The sequence below is a fragment of the Hyperoodon ampullatus genome, assembly GCF_949752795.1.
Source record: "Hyperoodon ampullatus genome assembly, chromosome: 8".
Taxonomy (NCBI): domain Eukaryota; kingdom Metazoa; phylum Chordata; class Mammalia; order Artiodactyla; family Ziphiidae; genus Hyperoodon; species Hyperoodon ampullatus.
The window spans coordinates 24,834,984-24,851,530 of record NC_136921.1 but is presented as its reverse complement, the minus strand read 5'-3'; positions in this window follow the sequence as shown (position 1 = coordinate 24,851,530).

The window sequence follows — 16,547 nt, the reverse complement described above, 5'->3', positions numbered from 1 at the left end:
AAAAACAACAACAAACGAATGTGTTGTTGAATAATATCAACGATTGCTAGTAATTCCTGTGCCAAAAATTGTTTTAATTGCCTTAAACTAACGTAATCCTCATAATTTCAAGAGGTAGGTACTATTATTACCCCATTCTACAGGTAAAAAAACCAAGGTACAGTGAGTTAACCAATTTGCCTGTTTACACAGCTCATAAGTGGCAGATCTAGGAGTCAAAGCTATCTAATTCCAAAGGCAATATTCTTAGTTAGGACTTGATATTAGCTCTCTAATTTGCAAATGAAAAGTTGCCTTTTTTTTTTTTGCGGTACGCGGGCCTCTCACTGTTGTGGCCTCTCCCGCAGGCTCAGCAGCCATGGCTTATGGGCCTAGCCAATCCGCGGCATGTGGGATCTTCCCAGACTGGGGCACAAACCCATGTCCCCTGCGTCGGCAGGTGGACTCTCAACCACTGCGCCACCAGGGAAGCCCAAAGTTGCTTTTTTTTTATCCCTTTAAATATCAAATCTCCCTGAGACAAAATAAGATGACAGGAAAATATCCATTGGACTTGTAACATGGAGATAGATTGCTTCAATGGAGAAAACTTTTCAAGTGGAACATTGGTAATAGAAGACAGATAGATGGGAGTTAATGAGGAAGCAGGAAGTAGGCAGTAGAAACCACAGTGTTAGATGGCTCTTGTGCAAAGTTCTATTGCAGAATGAAACAAAGAAATGGGGCTGCAGCTAAAGAGGGATTTGGAATTCAAGGGAGGTGTGCTGGTTAGGTCATCTGAGAAGCAGACCATAATATGGAGATAGAAGTACAAGAGATTAATTGGGATAATGCCTTTGAAGGATAATGAAGAGGGAGCAGGAGTAGGCAGTGAAAGCCTTGAAATAATACAGAGGTTTGAGACCTGTGAAAGGAGAGGAGGAAGGGAAGGAGGATTAGGTCAGAAGAGACTACTGTGCAGCTCTAAGAATGTCTCAGGGAGCCGTGTCATAGATAGAGCCTGTAGAGGAGCCCTTCACGAGGCAGAATGGCCAGGATTTAGGAGCCTTGCCGTGGTCAGTCATTGGCTAGTGTTATCTAGGAAAAACCTTGCCTTGGCTTAAATGCTGCAGTGGATGCTAAAGGTGCTACAGCTCCTTGAAGCTGATCAGCAAGGTCTGTCTTAAGGCAGACCTGAGTGTTTGTCTCTATAGCCATCCCAGGAGGGTTGTTTTGTATATTGGCTTTATACACTGATGAGAATCAAGGTAAAACAGAGAGAACACAATTACTTAAAATTCACAAAAACTAGCACAGGACTTAACTTTGCCTCTAACACCATTTTAGGCAAAAAAAATTTCCCATTTCCCATTAAGTGTTCATTTAAATGGTCCCAACAAGAGTATTATGTAAAAATCATTATCTTAGGAACTCATCTTATTGAATATCGTTGGGACACTTCAACTCCTACAACTCAATAGAATAAAAAACTCATTTTAAAATACAGGCAAAGACTTGAGCAGACATTTCTCCAAAGAAGACATAAATGGCCAACAGGTATATGAAAATGAGTTCAATATTACTAATCATCAGGGGCATGCAAATCAAAACCACAATGAGACATCACCTCATACCTGTTATGATGGCTCTTATCAAAAAATAAAAGATAAGTGTTGGTGAGAATATGGAGAAATTGTAACCCTTGTACACTGTTGGTGTACAAGAGTCAAGATGTAGAAACAAACTAAATGTCCATTAACAGATGAGTGGATAAAGAAAATTGTATGTGCATACCACAAGGAAAATTACTCAGCCTTAAAGAAGGAAATCAGGCCTTATGGGACAACACAGATGAACTCTGAGGATACAAAACAGGCCTCAACAAATTTAAGTGGGTACTTAATTTTATCTAAAGAGCTCAAAACACTTGGTGAATGTCATGAAAACCATTTTCTTACTGTTGAATATGTCTGTGAAATGGTGATATAAAGATACAATTGCAAAGTCTGAGTGATAAGGTACCAAGGTGAATTGTGTAAAAGATCACAAGTTTAGTGATCTGAAAACTATATTTTTAAAAATCTAGAAACCCTTTTTGATACTGAAATGATAAAGCAATCAACAATCATGAGTCAAAAGTATTGGAAAACTTAACTATGCAAAACACTAGTCTTGTTGCCTTCTTAACTGGATACAAGGTCAACTGCATAGGTTGCAAAAATGTTAGGGATTCATGCTGTGTATGTTGTTTTCACTGGGCTGGAAGACTATATGCCTTGATTGATGTGCGCGTGCACACGCATGCGTGCACGCACGCACACACACACACACACACACACACACACTGCAAAATTTTAAAACCCTCACAGATTACCAAAAAACAGAAGATTTTTCTATACTAGATCAGAGTACATACACATTTTCAAGTCAATACAGTACTTGTGGAACAATACTTTCATGTATTTTCCCTCAGAGTTAACGGGCTTCCTATTAGAAACACAGTAATTCCTGAGATATCAGTTGCTTGGGGATTCTTGGTAAAATTACTCTAATAATCCGAGGCAGCATGAAGGCAATAATATAGTAGGTGTACAAAAATATTCACAGCTACTCTCTGTTCCCTGGGAATTTAGATGGGTAATCCCACATGGTTAATAGTACTGGTTATGTATGGTTGAGAATGATTCCAAAACAATAGAAGTCACCAAGAAATAATAAGAGGGAGTTAAAAATGAAGGGAACCGGGCCTCCCTGGTGGCGCAGTGGTTGAGAGTCCGCCTGCCGACGCAGGGGATACGGGTTCGTGCCCCAGTCTGGGAGGATCCCATATGCCGCGGAGCGGCTGGGCCCGTGAGCCATGGCTGCTGAGCCTGCGCATCCGGAGCCTGTGCTCCGCAACGGGAGAGGCCACAACAGTGAGAGGCCCGCATACCACAAAAAAAAAAAAAAAAAAAATGAAGGGAACCTTGCCTTTCTGAAGAAAATAAAACTGCTGACCGTTTTGGCCAGTGGTTGCCAAGACCATGTCTTTGTCAAACCCACATAGATGGCTAATTTTGTTCAAGGACTGACTATGGAAGAATTTAATTCATTCAACTACCTGTTCTGTAAAAAGACAGTAATGATCTCAGTGCAGACAACTGAATTCTTACTCTTGCTGGGCTATAGATTGTACAACTACTATAAGGCTATCTCTATGGGAATTACTATGAGTCATTTTCATAGGGAGAGAGCAAGGATGAAAAATCCTGGAGTGTCATGGTTGCAGGCACATCACTGCTGCCTCCACACTCCTTAGAGAAAAATGACATTGCACACAGCAGGAACAATATGTTCTCTCTACTGCTCTGTATTTGTGAGGGGATTTCCTTCCTGGAAGGCCAGGGTACTGGGCTTTATGTCAGCTCTAAGCAAGCCCATGAGGGCTTCCTTTATGTAAGGACTCAAGCAGTGAGATAAAATAGGTCTCAGACTCATAAATTAGGAATAATAACTCTGCAGAGCAAAACTGACTTTGTGCACTCAGGCAATGGTATTAAGTTAATGCCACAAGCTCTACTCTTTGTGAAAGGTAAACTTCTGGCTGAAGAGAACAGCAATAATTATTCAAAATTCCTGAAGTAGGCCAACCATTTGTCCAGAGGGCAAAGAAATCCTGCTTGACTGGCTTCCACTCGAAACCAGTGTCAAGTTCCTAACCTTATGAACTCCCCAGAATGATATTAGGTGGCAAAGAGGAGCCGTTCTCTTTAGCTTCTTTCTTCTTTTTCTCTCCTTTTCTAAAAATCAGAGCACACAATGTGGTTATGTTTATATTGGTACTCACATATTGTTTCTCAGAGAATTGTCATATTTGATAATGGACTTCCATCCTTTATAAGCTGGAAGATATTTTTCTTTCTCTTTCTTAAAATGATAGTGTTCCTTAAGGGAATTCTTTTCCTTAAAGTGGGTGGAGCTAGCAGATGAGCATGTACATTATTGTAGATGTACTGTCTACCTTTAAGAAAACATTATCGTATTGTTAGTGATCTACTGTCTTTTTTTCTAAGTATTTTCTGAGTGGGACTGGTGATGATGGGTCCAAGAACTGGAGAAAAGTAAGAAATGAGACATGGCGGTCTAAAGTAGTGGCTCTTAAAATGTGAGATGTCACAGATCTCCTTGAAAATTGGATAAAAACTAGGAAGGTACACTCTTGGTAGAAAAAAAGTTTCTATGCTCACAAAAATTTATATAGAATCTCAGGAATTTCAGAACCCTCCTGACAGGCATCAATGAACTCTCACCCTGAAGTTTATGAATATCAGCTGAGTCCTGTATAAAATAAAGGGGGTGGAAATGTTTACCCCTACCAAGTTGTAGAAGACTGTGAATACCCCACCATCCTTCAACCTAAGGCTAAAGTCTTTAGGTCATCCTAGTCAGCCCCACTGCTCTGAGCACTGCTATCAAGAAATACAGTTGGGCCGTCATTGGCAATGACTGGATTCTTCATAAGTGCTGGATGAGAAACAAATGCTCTACCCTATCTTCCTCTAAATGTTGAGTTCTTAAAACTTTAACCACAAACAGTGTGTTGCAAAACTCACTTGGTGCACTCAGGAGTTCACTTATGAGAAGACACACATGGTTTCAGAACTGGCTCTAGCTGAGTGACTTTGTAGTTGCCTATATGAAATGATCTGTCCATTTTAGCTTTGATCTTAGGGAAAATAGCCACATCTTGATACATTCTTCATAATAAGCAGCTTGGATAATACTCCTACTTCTGAATTAAAGGTTAAAAGGATCTGGAGAAAGAACTAACCTTTTTCTTCTTGAGACATTCCCTCCAGGGCAGGCCGAAGGTGTACTAGTAAAGAAGGAAAGCTTATAATTTTTCTATCCATAGTATCCTGAGCTGTCAATTCAGCAGCTTTCACAAGAACTAAACCTACTTTACAAAAAAAAAAAAAAGAGCTTGAAAGTGTTGTACCATTAGCTATTCTGATTCTAGTCCATGCCAGGAAGCAAAGGTTCTTATACCATGTTCTATTTTTGATCTAATCCATATCAACAGCCTGAAGTCTCAGCATGGTAATGCTGGGGGAATTCTTTGATGATAATTGGAAACTGCTCTGCCTTGCCCCTTAAGTTATACAATCTGACTGTCACTAGGAGTGTCATTTGGGCTTTAAAGAGCCGGGGATAAGAAAAGTGGGCATCTGAATTCTCCGTGGAAGGTACAGCAGCAAGTCAGAGCCTCTTGTGAAAGTTCTCCCGTTGGTTAGGTTGGGATATAGAAGGAAGATGTGTGTCCCTACCCTGATATTTTAGAGCCTCAAGACAATTCAGTATACCATCATTCAAATACCCAGACTGCACTACCTTTACTTTGGGGGCACACAGCAACGATATGGGATGAAAAGTCACACTACACAGCAGTTATTGATAACGGTTAACTATAACACCAGGCGTTAAAACCTGGTACCTTCTTGCCATGATAAAGATTGTAACAAGAACAGGAAATGGCACAGCACAAATCCGTTTTCATGATAATGATCTCATGAATGTAAAGATCATAGGAAATGGAACAAATGTAACCCATTCCATTACCACTTTCAAACGGTAACCTCCTTGTCCTAGTCACATGCCCTACTTATGGTCCTGATTAAATCACAAAGGAAATCAAAAGGCTGATTGTGACACCGGGGTAGCAAAACAGCCCCCATTTATGTGTGTGCATATGTGTGTGTGCACACATCTTTCCTTCCTTTGAACTCTGCTGCACTGTTACAGCTGATTCCCTAACTTTGACCTGAAGAAAGCAGGTCAGACACAGAAGGAACAAAGAAAACTAAAAACCAAGGAGTCAGCTGGGAATAGGCACTCTCCTTACCATCCTTTATCAAGATTAGGAAACCCTGACCTTCCCCTAAATAGAAGCCGTAAACAAAGAAGATGACTGGCTGCCTTTCTTCCTTCTAGCCCTCATAGCTCCTCAGCTTCTTAAGGAAAATGGAGCTTCTGTCTCATTATGTGTTCTCTTTGTCCTATCTAAAGAGGTTGCAACTTGATTAGGGCTCATCAAAAGTACAAAGAAAGGTCTCAGGAACACAAGGAAGCCAGAACTGGTTGAGGGCGATCAGGCCCATTCAGGGTTGCTGCTTCCATTCCTTCCTCTTTGACCTGGCCATGTTTCCCAGGAGGATCTGTTCTCCATGGAAAGCTCTTTAGGTAATGCAATGTGAACTCTATAATAAATCATCTCACCCCAAGATGACTGCTTCAGATATGAGGGGGTGTAGTGAGGAAAGATGGCTGGGTTTGCCAAATAAATACTAGAGAAGATGAAAGCCAGATTGCCTGGAGTACTGTGCCCACACCCTTCCCCAACCAAATGTCACTCACTCTGCTCAGCTGGCTAGTAACTCCTTACATGGCATCCAAGTAGCTGCTTTATACATTTTCTTCCACTGGGGATTTGTCCAGGCAAGCAAGCCTGAATATACTTTACATTTCAGGCATCCTGAATGTCTGTCACTTCCAGATGATGTCCCAATTATCAAATGGCCCTGGCTGGTTAATGAGGAATGCAATAGTGTTCCTTGCCCTGGTTATATGTCACTTGTTAAGGGATGTTGGGAGATTCCCAGACGATTTCACATCTTAAGATAGCAATTGGTAACTGCCTTATCAGACATCATGCAAAAAGTTTTCTGTGGGTGCAGCAGTTTCCTAAGTGTCCTATCTTGATTCCCAAAACAGATTACATTGGAATTATCTTTTCAAAGAAAAGGAAGCCCTAAGTTTCAAATGGTCTAAAATTTAAGAAGGTTATAAGCCCTGAAAAATAATCATTTGGGGACAGTACGGTGTCAGAAAAAGAATATATTGGAAAACTGGCTATGTAGTTTTGAATCTCTAATTCCTTCCTAGGAGGTATTAACTGATTGTATATGATTGTGGTGAGTCACAATGTGTCCTGTTTACTTAAAATCATTCTATAATACTCTATTAAAAAGTGATGTGATTGGAATAACTAGAATCTAGGTCAGGTTATTGAATAAGCTTCCAGCCTCCAATTTTTTAAAATTTTTATTTATTATTTTTGGCTATGTTGGGAGTTTCTCTAGTTGTGGCGAGTTGGGTCTTTGTTGCCTTGCATGGGCTTCTGATTGTGCTGGCTTCTCTTGTTGCAGAGCACAGGCTCTAGGTGCGCGGGCTTCAGTAGTTGTGGTGCATGGGCTCTAGGGCACAGGCTCAGTAGTTGTGGCACACGGGCTTAGTTGCTCCGCAGCATGTGGGGTCTTCCCAGACCAGGGATAGAACCCGTGTCTCCTGCATTGAGAGGTGGATTCTTAACCACTATGCCACCAGGGAAGTCCCCCAATTTCTTTTTTTTTCTTTTTTTTTTTTTTTTTACTGTTTTTTTATTCTCTTTCACTATTCTATGGGAGACTTTGTGGTTGTTTACAAGGAGAACTGAAGTGATAGCAAGATGAGGAGGCAGATCTCACTAGCTGTATAGCCTGGGGATAATCCCTTGGTATTTCTAAGCCTCAGTTCTTTCATAGGTAAGATGAAGAAATGGGTCAACTTGGTACTGAAGGTCCCTTATAGCTCTGAAATCAAAGAGACATTGGGTTCTATGAAATTTAAACTAGTGACACACACATCCCCTGCATTTGTTGTTGATGTTGTTCTGTGAATTTTTGATGAACATCACCTTGAGGAGGGTGTTATCTTTTCTTTCCATGAATTTTAAGTCCGTCACCTATTTCTTGCCTATCATTCTTTTTTTTTTTTTCTTTTTTTTTTTTGCGGTATGCAGGCCTCTCACTGCTGTGGCCTCTCCCGTTGCGGAGCGCAGGCTCAGCGGCCATAGCTCAAGGGCCCAGCAGCTCTGCGGCATGTGGGATCTTCCCGGACCGGGGCATGAACCCGTGTCCCCTGTATCGGCAGGTGGACTCTCAACCACTGCGCCACCAGGGAAGCCCTTGCCTATCATTCTTTATCTTTACCACTGAGAGGTACTTTGTTGTTTCCAACAGTATTTGTCTATTTGTTTCCACAGTATTTATTTTTAAGGAATAAAGACATGAGAATAGGAAACAAAATTATGAAGTGAGTTATATGGGAAGTTTGCAAGGCACAAAATGGATCTATGGTGGAGAAAAGGAGGAGGAAGGGTGTTTTATTTAGGACACTGCATGTAAAATCTCCAAAGTAAGGTAATTATATTTTAAAGAACTACAACTGACTAAATGAAGGAATGAGTTTGTATACATGAAGTTCTTGAGCTATATTTGGTGAGAAGGAGATTTTTGACTTTTGCTAAACCCTCAGACCTCAGTTTTATTAAAAAAAAATTCTCTGGATGTATAATTAGAAAGACAATGTTAGAAGTAATTTTCCAAATCAGAAGTATGAGCCAGACCCAACTTTCCTACTATAGATTCATGCCATCATACATAATCCTGAAACATGCCTAACCAGAACTACTCAACTGGCAGAGCTGCCACTATCCTCTGCCATCCACTGTGTCCCAGCACCCTCTTGGGTAACCCACGTCTGTTTCAAAGGCTTTCATGCTGTAGAACCAGAGATAAGAATTGTCTCAGGCTTGTGCAGAAAATTAATCCTGACCACAGCAAGATGCCATTTCCCACCCCGGAAGTGGTATCAGCTGAAAAGGGAACTTTCTTTGATCTTATTCAGGGACTTCATGCCATTTAAAATTACCCCACTTCAGCATCCTATTTCCCAATTCCACAGTCATCTTGGTTGATTGTTATTTGAACGTTTGAGTTCACCTTACTTGAAATTACTTCCCACTTAGGCTAATTTACCAGGGATCCAAAGCACTCATCATGTGGTGTGAAAAGGATATAGAGACATCCTTGTGTGCAAAGACAAACTGGTAACAAGACAGCATCTCTATCAGTAGCTTGTGACTAGCATGCCTCTCCGTGAATCAAGTGATATTTTCTAATAAGACTTTAGACTTGTGGTTTTATCCTAAGTTGGGCTCTGGTGCAAAGACATCTTTCGCCAAGCTAATAAACTGGTTATCAAGCAGATGTGACTTTGTTACCAAAGATTAGGAAGACTATGGAAAAAGTAAACCAAACACTACAAGTGATAATACTACTACCTAGTACAGAAGCAACAATAAAAGCATACAAAAGAATACAGAAAAACAATTCTTCCAAAGATTGCATTTTCACTGCCCCCCTTGCCAATGCAGAGTGTCATATTCCTACACATCTGGTAATCCTTACCAGTCCTTTAGAAAGATGGGAGACAGAATTAATGAGGTAATTAGAGAGCTGTAGACAAATAAGAGAAGGCTAGTGTTTGAGATCTCAACTATGGATCTATGCACCTGGTTCTAGATCAACATATGTTTTATTTATGAATCACCTAAAATATGTTTGAGAGTTTGTTGCTTATATCCATGCATTTGTGCTATGGAGAGGAGCCTAAGGTATGTGTTATAGGACAATCTCTAGACTTGAGATAATCTAATGAAAGAGGAGTCAAATACATGTGATCGTGTTCATGTGTTTGTATGTAACATATCTCTAATCTCACCTTAGGTAAGGAAAAGGATGCACTGGTCAAGTTGGAACCACGTGTGCAATGTTCCCTCTGAAAGTGGCCCAAGGGCTTCATTTGCCTTTACTAAAATGAGAAAAGCTTATGAATAAAGTGGATTTTGAGCTGAGTATTGAAGAAAGCTTAGAAATGAATGTAGATGAGAGTATGGCTAAAGGTTTATAGGAAGGTCATAAAGAAGCAAGTAGGAGAAACAGAAGTAGAGCAATAGCCAGGAATAATAATGGGAATGTTGATGGATGACCTCAAAACCCACTTCAGGCACTTAAGGGATTTTCAGAAAAGAATTATGTCATCCCAGCAATGGAAACCAGGTAGTGGCATTTAGATGAACATACTTGCAGGAAAAAAAGGGTCTTGAATATTAATGGTGGAGCAAGAAATGGTAGCTAAGACCAAAGATATTCAGAACCCAGATGAAAAATGCAACTAAAACAATATAGAATAACAAAATACAATACATAAAATAAACTCTGAAATTATTAGGGAATCTGCTAGGGCCTGATATCCCTTAATTTTCCGGGAATAGGAAAAGACTGCTGCTAGGGTTCAAAGGCTGGCTTAGTCTACTTAACTAAATGAAATGTTCTACCCTTCTTTTTCCTCTTCTCCCCTGCACCTTTGGAAATGGACTTTATTCTGATTTTGCATAATGTATAACATAAAAATGTATTTGGAATATAATCTTGTCTGTTTCAAGAGGGATTTCAATTTCTTATAATGCCTTAAGTTTATTATTAGATATTTTGACAGGGATGAGTGGGGAGAGTATGGAAGAATAATGCTGAACAATTATTGGGTATCTTCAATTCTGGTTACTATGCAGTGGACTTTCCATATGTTTTCCTATATATTCAATTATTTTTCATTATAGTTATTTCAATTCATATCTTTTTCTGTTTTAAATAAAATTTACTGCACATTATATATAATATTGCTCATCAGCTTAGTTATTTGATGGAAGGAATGATTTAGGGAAAAAACCAGTGTGAAGTAGCAGCCACATGAGAATGAAGGTCTTAAGTAAAATTAAGGAATTTAGGGTTTTGGGGACAAGTTTAAAATTAAGATATATAGTTAGATAACTAGATAGCAATTTTACTTTAAAAAAGGAAGAGTAAGAAAAGGATCCAGGAAAGGCAGAGTCTCATTCTTTTAGAACTAGAAAGTTCTGTAGACATGCATGGTTGGACATTAGGAGAAATACTAAGACAAAGAAGCTAATATTTTGCATTATTTGCTATAGTTTTGAGGCATTACTGCAATAATTTTAATCTACTCCTGTTTCCATGTGGGTGATGAGCAAATTTTGTGGGTGATTAGGAATCTTGTGCAATATTAGCAGAGATGCAAGATACTCTTAAGCAAGACTCATATTTCTGTACCTAATTGGAAAAGCTAGGCCTTTATCTTAAGATATCTTGACTGGGAGATTCATTAGTTATAAAAGAATTTTAACTTTGAATCCACAAACATATATTGAGGAAATAGATGTTTAGGTCACTATGCACATTCCGAAAGGAGCATCATGTTGAAAGCCCTGAAGATGCATTTTCTCTAAGATGTTTCCCATTAAGATTGAAGATAGTTACTCCAGAAGAGAAATGCCAATGTATTAATAGCACTATGTTCTTTTTGTGGGGTCTGTCTATATACATGGGATCAGATAAAACAGTAATTCTGAGTCACGTTAATCAGGTAAGAAATGTTTGCTGTCTTTCAAATAATAGAACCACTGCTGCCAAGCACTATTAGGTGTTGCAGCTGAAAACAAAATGTACTGAATATATAAATTTCTGCCAAATATTGCATTTTATTCTGTCTTAATAAGTAATAGAGTAAACTGGAATTTCTAAAATTGTTAAGTGTAATTATCAAAAAAAAAAAGGGAAAAATCATCTACTCTAGCTATATGATCTTCTGGTGTTGTATTACTATTTGTAGAGTAGGTTTTTCTATGCTGCCATTTTATATAACAGAATGAATAATATGGTAAAAGGTGTGTAAGCAGGAAATTCCCCTAAGGGAAGGCTGCAGAGGGATAGGTGTTTACCAAAGTATTCTACATGTGTATTAGAATCAATGGGACAAAAATACAAGGAAACTTTGTAATTATTTCCTGTAACATCAAATGATATACTGTGTTGAGAATTATAGGGCATATTTACAACAACCAGTGTAATTCAGCAAAAATAAATAGAAAACTTCTGAAAAATCCTATCAAGCATTATTAATGCTTAGCAGTTAGATGGACAATCCTTTAAGTTTTTCTTTACTAAAATGCATCTTAGCACCTTTTCCATGATATTTACCATGGCACTTTCAAGTTTAACTGAGCTTAAATATACCAAATATAAGCATATAATTCATGATTTGGAAATGTAGAGAAACAGATGTTCACAAATTGTGGAGGGAATAGAGTATCACTTGGCATTTGAGAAACGTTGTCCTTCAGTATAGTGTCAAATCCATTACCTCGTTTGATTTTAACAACATTCCTATGATACAGGTAAATTTGGCCTTTAGAAGTATTCACATTTTACTGTAGAAAACGAGCTTGCTACCTGCCCAAGGAGAGTCATGGAATTTCTATTCAGACAACTCTATCGCCTTGGTGTTTCCAATAAAGCTTGCTGTCTTTCAGGGCTAGAAACAGGATGGACTTAACAAAAAGTTGGAAATGACCCTAAAAAGGAGGAATTATTTTTAAGAGAGAGACAGGCGAGTGGCTTGCCACTTGTGAAGATTATGCAGTTTTATAATCCTTCGGGTTGGTTTGGTCAGCGTTTGTAATCTAACCCCTCACTTACGCTTTGGAGAAATAACATTTCCTCTTACAGTATTTCTTATACATATTACATGCTTTCAAAACTGTTCTTTACCACACATCTCAAAGAGAAGCTTAAAAATATCTGAACTGCAATGGGTCATGATGCAAATTCCTACTGACCCCCATTCCTCATTCTTTTCCCCTAAAAGCACATTTTTTTTTTTATCGCTTCCAACCTGGAGGTGTATAACATTTGACAAAACGAGGTGAGATGACTATTTGTGATTATCTCCTACTTCCTTCTTAGAAATATTGTCTATGTATGCCATGACTTCTATGTGGCTGTGTCATGTGAACATATACCATCTTTTCTTAAAAAGTGATGGCCTTTATGCTACTTAAGACAGATACTACTGTAAACTAGTCATTTTCTATGAAGCTAAAGTTCACTTTTGTTTTTATTTCTCTAGAGGAAAAAGACTTGTTTATTAATCAAAATTTAATCTAAAAGATTTGTGAGAAAGTGGTATGTCTTACCAATTTTTAAGAGATTTGTTCTATTTTTGGTTATGGGTATGTCAGCTCCTCTAGTGAGAGGTACAGTAAAATTTTCAGTTGGCAACACTTGTTATTTGTTTATAAAATATCAATTCATTGTTTGAAGTTCTAAAAACTATTGCTTCTTACATTGTTAAAAAAAAAAACCCAAATAACCCCAAGTTACTGCCTTACTGAATTTTTCTAAAATTTAAAGCAATCCAGACAAGTTAAAACTAAGCTAAACTTAAATGAGTAAACTTTATAGTTCAGGTTCTAAACCTCCTTTCAAAATTGCTTCACATAGCAAGACTTTAAATACAGTTGGCCCTCCAAATCCTCAGGCTCTGCATCCACGGATTCAACCGATCACAGCTCAAAAATATTCAGAAAAAAAAATCTAGAGAGTACCAAAAAGCAAAACTTGAATTTGCTGTGTTCCACCAACTATTTACAAAACATTTGCATGGTATTTACAACTACCTACATAGCATTTACATTGCATTAGGTATTATAACATATATGGGAGGATATGCCGTACGTTATATGCAAATACTATGCCATTTTATATAAGGGAATTGAGCATCCTTGGATTTTGGTATTTGAGAGGGCTCCTGGAGCCAATACCCTGTGTTTACTGAGGGGTGACTGTACTTTAAGGGTTAGTGGTGGTGATATTTTATATTTCTGTCACACCTCCAACGTCATCTATTACAATTCTGGATGCTTTACAAATGTCTGATTGTTCAAAACAAATGCTTGTATCATCTGTCTCTTCCTTGCCCTTTTACTGATTTATTTCGGCCAAAGCACACTGATAGGAAGTTATTTCAATGTTTGTCAATTAGAACATTTAAAGATTAAACATTGAGTTTAATAGGGAAGGAGGATGCTAAACCTGGCCAAAAGGAATAAGTGATTAATTCTGAAATAATGAAAGGGTGCAGGAGTAGCCGCAACAGTCAGTTTTATGCTTGCAAGGAAATGATGAGTGGGAAATTTGTGACACCTGACTAAAAATCAATGCTCGTGGAAGGTGATATAATAGCTTTAAGCTGGAAAAAAATAAGTACGGGGAAATCAAAGCTGACATGGTGAAACTGCACAGAAAGAAGTGGGTAGAATAATGACAATGTCAAGCAACTAATGGAGCTAATGAGGCATAACGTGATGGCACTAAAGATCTCATGTCCTCTAAAACAACTAGTTAATTTAGCTGACTAATTTCCTTACCTCTCCTACTAAATCTCTTAAGGACACCCTAGTGTGGTCCCCTTATATGATATTTTGTATCATTTCTCAGAATTTTCAAAATAATATTAGGATACATTGCAAAAGAGGAAGTAAATGCTAAAAATAAACCTTTAACTTATTTATTAAAGTGGTGATTATCTAAACCCAAAACAAATCCCAAAGTTGTTTTTCTGTATGAGAGAACATGAAGGAAAGAGAAACGAAAGTAATATGTACACCTTCATTTTTTTCTGGCTCCAAGAGAAAAAAAAATAAAATGAAATATTTGTGTTAAGAGAAGAAAGCTTAATACTAGATGTAAAAAGTCTATACTTATGCTACATTTACTTTATGTTAAATTATTCCCAATCTCCTGTTTGCTTCTAAGGAGACTAGTCAATAGCTTCCTGCACATTCCTCTGTCTTAGAAATAGTAAGAGAGGGTTGTAGAAGTGGGCTAAAAAGAGAACACTAATTAAAAGGGATTCCAAAGACATTTGGACTCAGCCAAGCAAACTCCTTAAAATTGTAGGAGAGTTATTGTCTTCAAGGTAGCAGTCAGTGCCTTTCTCTGACTTAACTTAGCTTGGATAGGCTTCTCTGTTGGCGAGTTAAAGGGTCTCAAACAGCAAGAGATGTTTTATTTTGGTTAAGCTGATAATTTGTCCTACTTAAGCAAATGATGCAAATTTCCTTGTAAAGCTCTTTGCTCATTAGCTCATAATTAGGGTAATAAATCTGTAATCACCAAACACATCCATGAAAACATCATAGTGCTGTAAAAGTGAAAGTGGGCTTATCCTATCCTGAAGGAACCAGTAGAGAATTTGTGGAAACCTATTCAAATTCTGAATGCAAAGCTACATGAAATTGTTATAAATTACCCCCTAGGAAGAAGAGAAGGAAACAGTCTGGATGGCGTGAAATCACCTTAACAGTCCATGTGAAAACTGAAAGCTTTAATTGAATTTCTTAAAAATATTTTAGAGTTATAAGTATTCTTTATGTTATGAATTATTTTTAAGTGGGTCTTTCACACACATTTTCATACACGAACATTTTTGCAAGTAAGCACTTAACTCTGCTGCTGGCGGAAACCAGTGGCCTGAAGGTACCAAGCAATTAGTCAAAATTCACATAGTGAGTCAAAATATCGAGTCAAGAAAAAAGCCCAGTAGAGGACTCAGCAAAGCACAAAGCCCACACTCCACGCTTAATATACAGAATTCTGGGGTGGATGGATAACTTGAACTACTCCTGAGACAAGGGAGAATTGGAAGTCACGAGTAATCAAGAAATTCTGCTTTCTTTTACATTTAACAGAAAAATGCTAATTCTATGCTGGTTACTTGTATACTTATAATACATCTTTCATTCTGCATTGCTTGCAAATTATTTACAACAGTCGGTGTGCAATTTGTTTACAAATATGACCTCTCCTCCCTCAAAGCTTATATTAACTAATACCAGTCCAGATCATGTCTGTACATGCTATGGATCTTCTGTTTATTTCCGAGCTCCACCCAACTTGTTCATTTTCCTCATCACTCAAGATTTAGAAAATGTTGATTCATGTCAGTACCATACCATGTAGACTGACTAAAACTAACTTCAGAATTAGGGTAGACATGTCTTCTTTATAGAAGTACATGGAATTGCCCTTAGACTCCATGTGTTTGTCCTAATCCATGTGACACTTAAATTAACAGAACTGAATTTCTTTGTAGTTTATGTTACTACTGAGAATATGTTTCTTCTTGCTCAAAAAGTGGTATGTTGAGACCCTAAATTGTTCCAGTCTTAGCAGAGGAGGCAGGATGAACTTTCCAGTGGTCTATTTACTCCTCTGAAGGGGAAACTTCTCTTCAATTATCCATTTGGATCTCTTTTGGGACTAAAATGCAGACTTTTAGCTAGGATGAAACTATTAGAAATTTAGAAATTAGAAATACATGTCCTTTATTTGAAAAGAAAAGACAACAAAAAAAGCCAGATAAAGTGAATGTGACATCTATTTATATTTTATCCTTAGGAGGTAAGTTTCTGGAGACAAGACCACAGTGGAATCTTAGTGTATGCTAATAGGTAACCAGGAAGATGCTTATCATGTAACATTAGCTAAAAGACCAAATGTGCATGGTAGGCTCAAATATATTTTTATTTTGTATTTAACTCCTTAAGGTCTTTAGTAGTCTGGCTGCAACTAAATATATTTAGAATGATACACATAGGTATGAGAATTAAATCCAATCATTGTGAATAAATCATATTGGAACTTAAATTCTCTTCTAGCTTTTACCTTAAAATTTTAAATATTTCTTTGCTCCCTTCCCCTTTAATTTATCAAAGACCTACATATCCACTATCCTATCCCTATATGGGGTATTTAACACTAATTTACATTTCACCAATATATTCAAACTTT